Source organism: Hyaena hyaena, unplaced genomic scaffold (assembly GCF_003009895.1).
Source record: "Hyaena hyaena isolate Hyena2069 unplaced genomic scaffold, ASM300989v1 scaffold_828, whole genome shotgun sequence".
NCBI classification, from domain to species: domain Eukaryota; kingdom Metazoa; phylum Chordata; class Mammalia; order Carnivora; family Hyaenidae; genus Hyaena; species Hyaena hyaena.
In genome coordinates, this window is record NW_024081462.1 from 455,839 (window position 1) to 467,240 (window position 11,402).

At 41.4% G+C, this 11,402-nt stretch overlaps 1 non-coding gene across 1 annotated transcript; it reads left to right on the forward strand.

Annotated features, from left to right (window-relative positions):
- Positions 1 to 10,456: 10,456 nt before the first annotated feature.
- LOC120222018 lies at positions 10,457 to 10,560 on the forward strand. Its single transcript, XR_005525946.1, has one exon. It is a non-coding gene; the product is annotated as a U6 spliceosomal RNA (small nuclear RNA).
- Positions 10,561 to 11,402: the final 842 nt, after the last annotated feature.

Here is an 11,402-nt window from a genome sequence, read left to right on the forward strand (position 1 = left end):
AGAAGAAAGGAATCAAAGGGCTATTTTAGTAAGCAAAATAGAGTTAAGCTCAAATTAAGAAAGAGAGAATATATATCACTGCCAGGCCTGATTGTCAAAGCCTGCTTCTCCTTTAACAGCATTCGTGAATAGTCAGAACCCTGTCCATGAAGCCCTGACCTACCCATAACTCCCTCTAGGCTGAGTAAAAATCCTGCTCTGTTTCTACTCGCTTAAAGCTTCCCGCCAAGGCATTTGGAGTGTGTCCTGCAGCACTGTCTTCAGATAGTACTTCCTACAGAACACAGATTTGTTTTGTAATTTTCTCACGTTAAATCAGATCTGCTCACTGATTTGAATTTGGTTATGAGCTTGTGTCTCACTGTATTTCTAATGCTTTGTTCTTTTAAGCAAACCCTAAAAATTGTGTTGTTTTGTGTGCACATGTGAGATTTGGGGAAAAAAAAACACCTTGTGAGTTTTGCCCAAAATGTGGCCTAAATATCCGTTGGCATGTCTCGATGAATAATTAAAAATAAAGATAATTTCTTAAAAACATCAACGTATGAAAATATGCTGATTCTCACCAGCTAGCATGTTACCACCCAACCAATCAGATTCAACAGGAAAGGTCCACTGCTCAAGAGGGGAAACTTTCAAGGGGAAACACAGATACAGACATGGTCTCCATGTGACTCACTCTACTGGGGCTGCGGAAGTAGCCATGTCCATGAAGGTATCACTTGGCAGTTAGTCCCAAGTTAGGGCAAGAGGGTTCTATTTCTATCGCCATTCAGTTCTACACTTCCCCTGACTCCTGATATCTTTCTGTTTCATATTTGTCAAACTCATATATGAGGGAGAATGAGGTACACTGGTTTAGATTATAAAGACATAGCAGACTTAATTCAGTAATTACTTGTGAAAAATATGGTCTCGCATTTCAGGACTGGAAGCCATCAAGAACAATAGAACAGTTCAGGCAGGATGACTGAGTACCCTAAACCCATCTGGAAACAGAAGAGAAAGAAAACAAAAAAACACCACCCTTATTTTCCAAAATCAACCTTGTATGTATCTACATACTCTCCTTAAGTCCCCTTATTAAGATTGGATTCTGAATCTCACTGATTCCTTAATGCTTCCCTATGTCCGAATACAAAGCCACTTTTTCACTTGTGGATATTCTCTATCATAAAATCAGAAATCAAAATTGAGACCTCAGTGGTTTTCCAAGTAAAAGTCAGATGTGATTTTCGAATGTACCCAGGGAACCTCGCTGAAACATTGTGAAATAAGTCAAGCCCTTGTGAGCAATTGAATTTCAATTTGGCAGATATGGATTGAGTATCTACTGTGTGCCAGAGGTTGCACTAGATACTTGGGATTAAAAAAAAAAAAAGGCTCCATTTCTGCAGGAGCATTTAGACTGTGTCGGAGACTGGATTGCCAGTGACTGCTTACAGAATCTGCAAGAACATCTGTGGGGACTCAACCACAGCTAAAGCTCTCTCCTGGTGCACAGCATAACAGAACACAAATAATCTTTGGACACTGTAGAGGCCAAGGGCAAGCTGCCCCAAAATGTGCCCTTCGGCATATTGATTGTTTTAAATAAAAGTCACTTCAGTGACAGTCTGTGTAAGAAGGACACTCAAATCCTCCTCTGCCAGAAATAAATCCCCCATGTGAGAGACACCCTCCCCGTACCAAGAGGTAGAAACATCCTTGTCACCAGAGATAAGAAATTTAGAGCCAAGAAGTCTGTATAAACAACCATTTTTACTCTTTACTAATTTGCCACCCCAGCCCAAATTCTGTTTAGTGTTCTTTACTAATTGAAGCTGCCGAAGTTAGGTTTTCTTCATCCCGTCAATTCCTCACAGATTTATTGTCTCTGTGTCTAAAGAGTATAAAACTGCCTGCCTTGGTCATTTCTTGAGGTCTCCATTTCGTTACTGGGCCTCCATGTGCACATAGTAAAGCTTTGGGTTTTTCTCCTGTTAGTCTGTCCCCTGTAAATTTAATTCTTAGTTCAGCTAGAAGAACCTTGGACTGAGGAAAATCTCTTCCTTTCCTTCAAAACAAAAGGGGGTCCCAACCTTGATTCTGCCACTTATTCACTCTGTGACTTCAGGAAGGTTACTGAACCTCTATAAAATTATTTCCAGACAGTAATACCTTTTATAGTATTGTGACGATTAGAAGAGACCGCATACAAAAAACACCAAGCACTCCATCTGGTACGTGGTAGGCTGTCCAAGAGATGCAAGTTCTCTCCTCATCAATGACGAGAAGCTTGGCAAATAGCCACTCACACATGGGTAAGAATGTATGGTGGGAAAATACAGTAAAGAAATGCTGGTGGTTTCATGTTAGGAACTCAAACTCATTTTTAAACTCATTTTTTTTTTTTTACAGATTGGTTAACTTACGTGCTTATTTATTTGCAAGGTTGGGTAAAAAGATTATCCCTTGCTCAAATGAAAGCTCTGGGTCAGGCACAGACTACCTTTGCTTAACCTTCTACACTCTAGAGGGGAAGATACTGTATCTTTTGTTTGCTGTTCTGTGAGAAATTTCTGTGAAGGAAAGAGCTCCTAAAACCAACGTCAGAATTGTTTGTCTCTCATGTATCTATACCACCAAAGTGCTAATTCTGGCTGGTGATGGCTCTGGTCCTCTGCCAGGTCCTGAAAAGTTTGTTGACTCCACAGGCTTTCCTGAGCACACACGAGTGGGTGCCTCTCAGATGCACACAACTCACATTTCCGGACGTGTTCTCAGCCAATGCTCACGGTCCATCCTAGAGCAGGACAGAAAACAGAGGCACTTCACAAGAAATATCCTGTCAGAGAAAGCAGAAGACTTAGTCCTGCCTCCATGAGCATTTAACGGACATTTGAGTCACGACTAACCAAGAACTTTTAGCTACAAAACAGCCCATAATGGGATATTTTTTTTCAGTTAAGGCAGAAAGATTATTAGGAAATGTTTAAGTTTTAGCTGATACGGTCTGAAGATCCATTATTGCCTTCTTTTCGTCATCTAAGCAACAGTGTATTTTTGATTTAATTGCCTGAAAAGTTTTAAATTCTAGTATTGCAAGATTTAGTCTTCAGTAGTTCCCCCACACACACACCTTTTAAAGAAGCTATGCAGTAGAGTTTTAAAAGTATGGGCTTTGGGGTCAGACTGACCAGAATGCACATCCCTCATGATCACTTGCTGCCTAACACTGGACAGATAATTTAATCTCTCTGAGCCACCATTTCCTCACATGTGAAATAAGTAACACCTACCTTCCTGTTGATTATGACATCGACATTAAAAAACATACATAAAATATATAGCTTGGTTTCTAATAGAGGGTCTTCAATAAATGTTAAACTACATCATTTATTTATTTATTTATTTATTTTACATTTATTTATTTTTTGAGAGACAGAGAGAGACAAAGCATGAACAGGGGCAGGGCAGAGAGAGAGGGAGACCCAGAATCCGAAGCAGGCTCCAGGCTCTGAGTTGTCAGCACAGAGCCCAACACAGGGCTTGAACCCAGGAACTGTGAGATCATGACCTGAGCCTAAGTCAGATGCTCAACCAAGTGAGCCACCCAGGCGCCCCAAGCTACATCATTTAAAACAAACCTACGGAGTGAGAGTTGGGATGTATCTTTTGCTTACTCTAGGTTGTACATTCTTTGTGCAAAAAAGAAAACACAAGAACCATTAATAGACACTGGGGCATGATTATATCTGTAAGTGAGCAGCTTGACCATAAAATAACCCTTATAAAATATGGACAAAATATTATAAAAATGTTTCTATAAGACAGTGTTCTCGGGCACTAAGGATTCACTGATAAGGCCAAGGAATATAAAGAACTATCTTTTCTGATTATAAAGTAAATACTCTTCAGCCCAGCCAGAGAGGACCATCTGTTTAATCTAAGCTGTTCATAGAATTGATGATACCACAATCCTGGCTGGAGAAAAGGTTTAGTTAGTAAACAAAATATGATAGCTTGTCAAATTTTCATGAATCCCACTCATAACCTATAAATCCTATCTATAGAAATTTCCAGTGGTTTGTCCCCTTGCAATTTCCTTGGATCCTTCTGGTGATGGGCAGCAGAAGCAGACAAGTCAGTTATGGTCTCTGTAAATAGGTGCCCTTAAAATAGATCCTGTTCCTTTAAACTAACATTTTCACAATTGCTTAACAATGTGTGTGCCAACGGCAAAGGAAATAATCAATAAAACTAATAGGCAACCGACAGAATGGAAAAAGATAGTTGCAAATGACATATCAGATAAAGGGCTAGTATCCAAAATCTATAAGGAACTCACCAAACTCCACACTCAAAAAAACAAATAATCCAGTGAAGAAATGAGCAGAAGACATGAACAGACACTTCTCCAAAGAGGACATTCAGATGGCCAACAGACACATGAAACGATGCTTCAGCGTCCCTCATCATCTCGGAAATGCAGATCAAAACCACACTGAGATACCACCTCACACTGGTCAGAGTGGCTAAAATGAACAAATCAGGAGACTATAGATGCTGGCGAGGATGTGGAGAAACGGGCACCCTCCTACACTGTTGGTGGGAATGTAAACTGGTGCAGCCCTTCTGGGAAAGTGTGGAGGTTCCTCAAAAAATTAACAATAGAACTCCCCTGTGACCCAGCAATAGCACTGTTAGGAATTTACCCAAGAGATACAGGAGTGCTGATGCATAGGGGCACATGCACCCCAATGTTCATAGCAGCACATTCAACAAAAGCCAAATCATGGAAAGAGCCTAAATATCCATCACCTGATAAATGGATCAAGAAGATGTGGTTTATCTATACAATGGAATACTACATGGCAATGAGAAAGAATGAAATCTGGCCTTGTGTAGCAATGTGGATGGAACTTGAGGGTGTTAGGCTGAGCGAAATAAGTCAGGCAGAGAAAGACAGATACCATATGTTTTCACTTATAAGTGGATCAGGAGAAACTTAACGGAGGACTATGGGGGAAAAGAAGGGGAAAAAATAGTTGGGGAGAGGGAGGGAGGCAAACCATGAGAGACTCTTGAATGCTGAGAACAAACTTAGGGCTGATGGGGATGGGGGGAGGGGAAGCGGGGTGATGGGCATGGAGGGGGGCACTTGTTGGGATGAGCACTGGGTGTTATATGGAAACCAACTTAACAATAAACTATGGAAGAAAAAAAGTGTGTGTGCCAAAAGTTGTTTAATAAGCATTACCTGGAAGAAAAAAAAAGTCATCACAGCCAAGGAAGTTTGAGGAACAATGGCTTAAACACACAGGCTTCTTTTCCGCATGGTTCTCAGAGCCTCCGATATGCTAATGGACATCTCCAATAAGATGATATGGATAATACTGTTGGTTTGGATCTAATATTGGCTTCATATCATGAAGTCCTCCTTGACCACATCAACCCAGGATGATTATTTGTCATTTTACTGCCCTAGTATTGTTAGTGACTATTACTTATTTGTTATTATTAATAGTGTGTGTGTGTGTGTGTGTGTGTGTGTGTGTGTGTGTGTGTCTGTTCTGCCCAGCTTGAGATGTAGTATAACATTGTGGTTAGCTTGCCTAAGTTTGCAGCATGATTTTAGCACTTACCAGATGTCTGACCTTGGCAAGTTTCCCATCTTTTTCTGCCTTACCTTCTGCATTGATAAAATGATAATTTAAAATGTGACCCGTTTCATAGACTATCTAACGATTAAAAAAGGGCTCGTGCATGCAAAGTGCTCTCGGCAGTGCCTGGGTCATAGAAAGCACTCAGTAAGTGTTGGCAGAAACCAACATCTCACCCCTGCATTACCCTCTCAAACCAGATTTGTAAGTTCCTTGATAACAGGATAACCATCTTTTTAAATACATTCTCCTATAATACAGCACAGAAGGTCCTGAATAAATACTTCTTAAATGAAGAAATAGATTTCGATTGATAAACGAAAAATCTTATCAGAATAATAAGTTAATGTTTAAACCCAAACAAATAAGTGCCAATCGCAATAATAAATGTCAAAATAATTTGAAGGTAGACAGTTTTTTAGGGAAACAAATTGCTACCTGACAATTTTATTCTTTCCAAGAATGTGGTTTTGGGGGAAAAAATAGGTTTTTCTTCTCCTAGTTTATGAGTTTACTCTTCTGAGGGGTGGGGACAAAGATCAAGTCCCTGAATGACTTGAGGTCCAAGAACATCCAGGTTTTTCCCACCCAGCTGGGAAGGCAGTCTACAAAAGGACCACTAAATGGCTTCCTTTGCAGGGAAAACAAAAGTCCCCTACAGTATTACACAGTCCCAGAGAGACGAATCTCAATCCTCATCTTTGAAAAGGAACAAGGGACTAGCAGATGAATCTCCTATTTTATCCTTGTTACAAACACTTGAGATCACACATGACAGACCCTTGCCCTTCTTCCCAGGAAGCAATGACATGTGCATTTTTAAAGTTGTCAGCAAAGCAAGCTGATGTACTAAAGTGAAAGGTCGGGGTTTTTAATTACTTCTTTTTTCCTACTTCTCCCTGTTATATTTTTGTTTGGACCTAACACAAGAGTCAAACTTTACATGTCAATGGACTTTCATCTGCAGAAAAAGCTTATAAATGAGAACAAAATACAGATCGTGTCATATACTAGCATAAGTGAGAAGTATATTCTGTAATTACAGACAGATTTTCAAGTGTTGACCTAAAATGGGGAAACAACAAAAAGTTCTGATGGATCTTTCAATAGTTAAGTTATGTGCCATGCCATGAAATATTTCCTAGATGCTTCCACCGACTTCAGCTTTTAAGTACGCATTCATCATCCCATGAAAAGCTTTTTGAAAGATATCCTTTTGTAATGAAGTTTTCTTTACCTTAAACTCTAATACGAAGGCTGAGGTTTTTCTTCACTCTGTCAACCTTTTTTTAACCACAGATTTCCAGTTCTTCAGCATGATTGCGTGAAAGTCCAGTCCCACCAACAGCCTACGTGAATGGCAGGCATGCCATCATTGTGCAAGACAGTGGACAATGGGGGCACCTAGGCACCAGCACCAGCCTCCAAGCAGCATGAGATGAGAAGAGCCTTCAGTGGGGCAGGTGAGCTCCAGACCAAGGGCTTGTGCCAGAACCTCCTTCAGCTACCAGTTTGGGATACACGAGCACCAAGGAAATTTGCCTTCAGAGTGTGGATGAAGGGGAGAAAACCCAACTTGAATACCTAAAGCATTGACTGCATCTTAATACTCTTACATTTGGGCTAGCAAACAAAACTAGAGCAAGCAATTACTAACCATGGTTGTTTCCTCTTTGTCATATTCAGAGCTAAGTGTTTTAGGAACACTTACATTTCTTTTTATACATGGTTGATAAAGACTCTGAGTGGCAGACGTCAAGTAAGTGATTACACTGTCCATAGAGGTCGCAGCACTTGAAGGAAATGATCTGTGAGACTTAAATTCATTTCTGAAACAGTAATAACACAGCCTGTTTTGCAAACTGGCAGTGAGGATTTGAGCTCATGTATGTGGAGTGCCTTACACAGCGTCTTGCATACTATTGACACTTAGTAAACAGTAGGCATTCTCCACCAAAAGCAGTGGTGGTGGTGTTCCATGGCCTGCAAGATTATTTTTTTTTAATGTTTTTATATATTTGTGAGAGAGAGAGAGAGAGACAGTGTGAGCAGGGAAGTGTCAGAGAAAGAGGGAGACACAGAATCTGAAGCAGGCTCCAGGCTCTGAGCTGGCTGTCAGCACAGAGCCCGACGTGAGGCTCGAACCCACAAACCGCGAGATAGTGACCTGAGCCGAAGTCGGACGCTTAACCGACTGACCCACCCAGGCGCCCCTATTTACTTCTTCTTCTAACTCAGATGAAACTGTCAATGGATATAGGAGGCAAGGAGGAGGCCTGACCAGGGGAGTAGGCTTATACTGATTTTTCTTTAACATGTGAGGAAAATAAGCATTTAAGAAAGAATAATCAAGATGAAACAAAATTACTATTTCCCTTACATAGGAGTCTCCCAGGGCTGCTGTGAAAAATTATGGTCAACTGGGTGGCTTAAAATAAAACGTTATTCTTTCACAGTTCTGGCAGGTAGAAATCTGACACTATGGTGTCAGCAAAGCCATGCTCTCTCTGAGGTCTCCAGGGGAAAGTCCTTTGTTGCCTCTTCTAACCTCTGCTGGTTGCCAGACATCTTCTGTTCCTCCTCGGTTTGTGGCAACATAACTCCAGGCTCTACCTACATCTTCACAGGGTGGTCTTCCCTGTGTGTCTGTCTTCTTGTCTTAGAGACACCAGTCATGGGATTAGGGTCCACTCTTATCCAGTTTAACCTCATCTTAACTAATTTCATCTGCAAAGAACTTATTTCCAAATAAGATCCCATTCAGAGTTTCTGGCTGAACATGAGGGTTGCTGGAGGAAGGGATTATTCAGGCCAGGACACCTTAACATTCCTCACTCTTCCACTCCCTGCTTCACCTCCCCTCCCCCCACAACATACACACACCCCGTATACACAACATGCACACCTTCCAGATTTCTCCTGATGCTATGGGGACAGATTCCTTCAGGTTTGAGATAGGGTTGTTTTTACATATTTGGAGGGAAAGTCTGGAAGATTCTCACAGAAAGGAAGATCGAGGGGCGCCTGGGTGGCTCAGTTGGCTAATCGTTCCACTTTGGCTCAGGTCATGATCTCGCGGCTCGTTGGTTCAAGCCCCGCGCTGTGCTCTGTGCTGACAGCTCAGAACCTGGAGCCTGCCTCGGATTCTGTGTCTCCCTCTCTCTCTGCCCTTTCTCACCTCAAGCTCTGTCTCTCTCTGTCTCAAAAATAAATAAACACTTCTTAAAAAGTTTTAAAAAAGGAAAATCAAAAGCACATCTTCATTTCTTTCTTCTATTTGCTTTCCTTACTAGTTCAGACCTGTCTCAGGAAAAAGTTTCCAAAATCCCACTGGCATCAGCCATCTGGAAATGACGATGTGAGTTTCCATATTTCAACTTCTCTCTCTCATCATCATCAATGTTTCAGATGTTTCAACCCATTCATTCATTTATTTGACAAATCTGCAAGATGCACCAAGTTTGTGTTAGGCACTGAGGATTCACTGGGCTTACAGTTAAGGTAAACAACTAAAGAGAATTCATAACCAGTTAATTGTAACAGGTGAAATAAAAGGAGAAGTAGGAGTACTACGGGAGGTCATAGAAGGTAAACCTAACACACTGTGGGTCGGGAAGAGAAATCAGGGAAGTTCCCATGGAGGAAGGGGTGCCTAAAGGGAGATTTAAATGTTGCGTGAGGAAAGGGGAGAGAGAAATGTTCCAGACAGGATGGACAGTCATTGAACTCTTTCTGGGGGTATGAAATATCAAAGTGCATTCAGAAACCGAGAAATTGGGGGGAAAGGAGGTAACTCAAAGGAAGTACTTGGATATCCGTGTAGATTATAGGAAGCTAAAGACATACAAAAATGACAAGTGTACCAACTCCCAAGGAGATTCGGAGAGCAGGAGGCGTTGGAGGCGAGGGTGGACTCACTGCCATTATAATAGGAGAAGAAGGGGAGGCGCATGAGGTGCACGGTTGTTCATGGAGGGAGTGTGGGAACAGGCTCCCTAAGGAGCGCAGTACTGACCAGGAGATCTTGGCATACAACCGGCTCCACCTCTTCCTTTGGGGCTCCCAGCCCAGCAATCCTACCCCTCTCAATCCTGTGTGCAGGCTGGAGGCAGTAATAGGGTCGGTAACTAACACTTTTCAAACCTCCTTTGTACTGTGTCCCGAGAGGCAGTCTGCTGTGACAGGGAGGGCCACCAGGCCTATCCGTTTTCCTGATGACATGGAGATGCCGGATAAGTTTGGAAAAACGGAAATCTACCCCAGACATCAAATGGGCCATTCTTTTTTTTTTTTAATGTTGATTTATTTATTTTTTGAGAGAGAGAGAGAGAGAGAAACAGAAACAGAGACAAAATGTGAGTAGGAGAGGTGGAAAGAGAGAGAGGAAAGAAAGAATCCCAAGCAGGCTCCACATGGTCAGCCCAGATCTTGACGGGAGGCTCAAACTCATGAACTATGAGATCGTGATCTCGAGCTGAAATGAAGAGTGGGATGGTCAACTGACTGAGCCACCCAGGCTTCCCAATCAAATGGGACACTCTTAATGATGGAGAACACCATGGAGCAGCAAAGAGCAAAAGCAGGTACTAAAAGGTAAATGATTTTTTTTTTAAATAAATACTTCCAATTAAACACTGGAAATGGAGGCAATCTTCTGTAGAGAATAAATCAAGAATGTCCATATTTTAATCTAAGTTCAGAGTCTGTGTCCAGAGCCTGGCCACATTCAGTTCAGGGAGGAAAGAGAGGCCCAGAAAATAGCTAGAAAAAGGGGCTCTACTCAAGCTTTTCTCCATTGGACCAGTGTTGGCTTGCTTCAGTAGCACATATACTAAAATTGGAATGATACAGAGAAGATTAGCATCGCCCCTGCACAAGGTTTGACATGCAAATTCATGAAACGTTCCATATTAAAACAAAACAAAACAAAACAAACAAAAAAAAAAAAACAGTGGATACCATGAAGAAAAAAGAGATCATTTGACAGCATCCCTGCTGCACAATGATTTCCCATTGACATTTAATTAAAGAAAGAAACCATTCTTGGAGTACCTGGATGGCTCAGTTGGTTAAGTGTACGACTTCAGCCCAGATCATGATCTCACAGTTTGTGAGTTCGAGCCCCACGTCAGGCTCTGTGCTGACATCTCAGAGCCTGGAGACTGCTTTGAATTCTGTGTCTCCCACTCTCTCTGCCCCTTCTCTGCTAACACTGGCGCTCTCTCTCTCTCTCTCTCTTTCAGAAATAAATAAACATTAAAAAAAAGAGACCATCCTTAGAATTTGAGAAATTGCTAGAAAGTAAAATATCTCTTTTTCCCTAAAAGTGACTTTGCTGCCCAAAGGCTTCCAAGTCTTCCTGAAATTTTTATTTAGAATTCCAGAGTTTCATGAAGATTTTCAAATGCAACTACACCTTCTACTAACATTATATGTGGGGTGTTTCTTCCTCCCAAGATCACAAGGCATAGAATCCAATAGTCTCTAGAAATAAAAGTTACATGCAGTAATTCTACGAGGAAGAGCAAGCACCACTTTCAACCAGAGTTGATTTCCAAATCAGAACTCAAGTCAGCAGTCATTGTGCTAAAACATATAAATGTATTGACGTTATATGAGCACATTGGGTTAGTCCAAGAAAGATTTGGAAAAAAATAGAGAATGGCTTGGTTTCGATGGTTACAAAACTTCCCCAAGACTTTCCAACATAACAATTCAACATTTGGAATGTTACTATGCTCTCCCCTCCCCTAACAC